This window comes from Rhincodon typus, unplaced genomic scaffold, assembly GCF_021869965.1.
Source record: "Rhincodon typus isolate 14 unplaced genomic scaffold, sRhiTyp1.1 hic_rhity00003068, whole genome shotgun sequence".
In the NCBI taxonomy this organism is placed as follows: Eukaryota; Metazoa; Chordata; class Chondrichthyes; order Orectolobiformes; family Rhincodontidae; genus Rhincodon; species Rhincodon typus.
In genome coordinates this window covers 8433-10565 of record NW_025968706.1, presented here as the reverse complement: position 1 = coordinate 10565, position 2133 = coordinate 8433, and the positions used below count along the sequence as shown (strand labels likewise).

General features: G+C 44.2%; 1 protein-coding gene across 1 annotated transcript in view; it reads right to left on the bottom strand.

Moving 5' to 3' along the window:
- The window catches only part of cd63 (CD63 molecule), an 11435-nt gene that overhangs the window by 2642 nt on the left and 6660 nt on the right, over positions 1–2133 (bottom strand). The gene's annotated exons all lie outside the window — the stretch shown is intronic.

Sequence of the window (2133 nt, the reverse complement as noted above, 5' to 3'; positions counted from 1 at the left end):
CTTTGCTATCCACTCAAGAATTGGTATCTTGCTAAAGAAAGAACCTCCCAAAGACCCTGCACTGGCGGTCACTATCAATAACAGGCACAGGAACAAGAGGATGCACAAAGGGGGATCTTCCGAGCCCCTCGATCACGTCAAATTGCCCATGTTCTCCAAACCAAGGGAACTTCCTCCTGTAAAAGTACCAACAACTCAAAATCCAGAAGGCCAGCACAACTATTAGTTCTGTTTGGTTGAAGTTTGTTCTCTCATTCCTCAGGCTTGCCAAATCTTTGAGCTCAACCACCAAGATTTTTACAGAAAAACAAATTTAAAAAACCTCAACCCAAATTGGGGAAATTAACAAGATACCAGCAGGACTGGGCTATACAAACAGCCAGCGCTCACCAGCACAGCTGTACAATGCTGGTAAACCAGTGGTCACATTCTCATGGCATCATTTTACATCTTGGTAATGAAAAAATATTTCCAAACAATGTTCACATGTGTCATTACATTGGAGTAGGTGGGAATTGAACCCAGGCCTCTTGGCTCAGAGGTAGGGACATTACCACTGTGCCACAAGAACTCATCACTTCATAGCTCTAATGCCTGATAGGTGGGTAGTAACTTGTGTTCTCCTGAACAGGAGGCAGAGTTCAACTCGGTTTCCACTTGCCAGTCAAGTAGGGGCTGGGAGAACAGTATTTTGGTCCAAAAAACAAAAACAAAAAAAACCCCAACACCCCACTACCCACTCCATGCACATACGTCAGGAAGTTTCCATTTCCAGAAACCTAGGTCCTTGATCAAGCCATCCTGCATACCCCCTGGCAATTAGCACCCCACCACAAATTGGGCACCCAGTGCCCACTCTCAGGCCATCAGACCATTGGGCTGCTGGAAATTCTAACACAAGAAGCCATTTGGCCATTAGTGAGCAGTCTTCGATCACATTTCACCGTGCTTCTCTTTTGCCCCTCTAACTCTCCATCTCCCTCTCTACCCAAAATCTCTTATTCAAGAAAATGGTCTCTCCCTCAACTAGTCAACAGAATTGCAAATATATTCATCAACTGTCTATTAGAACATAGAACAGGACAGGCCCTTCGGCTCACAATATTGTGCCAAACTTTTACCCTAAACTTAAAGGTCTATGTAACCTCCACCCCTACCTTATACTCTCATCCATATCCCTATCTAATAGCCGCTTAAATGCCCCTAAATGAGGCTGACTCCACTATCCTCTCTGGCAACGCATTCCACGCCGCTACCACTCTCCGAGTAAAGAACCTACCTCTGATGTCTCCCCTATATCTACCTCCACGCACTTTAAAACTATGCCCCCTCATAATAGCTACCTCCACCCTAGGAAAGTCTCTGGCTGTCTACTCTATCTATACCTCTGATCATTTTGTACACCTCTATCAAGTCACCTCTCATCCTTTGTCGTTCTAAAGAGAAAAGCCCTAGCTCTCAACCTTTCCTCATAAGACCTACCCTCCATTCCAGGCAACATCCTGGTAAATCTCCTCTGCACCTTTTCCAATGCTTCCACATCTTTCCTGTAATGAGGCGACCAGGACTGGACACAATACTCCAGATGTGGCCGAACCAGGCTTTTGTATAGCTAAAGTATTGTCTATTGCAAGCAGCTTTCTCCTATCTTTCCCCCATGGCTTTCAAAATGACCACTCCTTGGCTGTATAGGAGGTCGCTGCTCCTAGCTTGCTGTATCAGAATGCATTTTAAAACAAAGCATTTCAAATAATTGTGTTTCATCTTAATCCTCTCATTATCATTTTCTCTCTGCACAGGAAGTACCCAACCCAAAAAGGGAAAACCAAAAAGATACCAGCAGCTTTTTTTCCCCCCCGCCCCCAAAAAAAAAAACAAGAAAACACCCAGCCAGAGAAACAACTCCAGCTAACTTCAAAATAAGGTTGAATTCTAATGAAGGACGGGCTTAATGATATCACAAAATGGATTATGGTACAACAGCAGACAGGAAACCCCTCTTCCTAAAATGGTCAGTTCACCTCATAGTAGGAACAAGTGGATTCCCTTATGAGGGAAGGCTAGACAGGCTGGGCCTGTATCTTCTGGAGTTTAGAAGAGTCAGAAGTGATTTAATTGAAACATATAAAATCC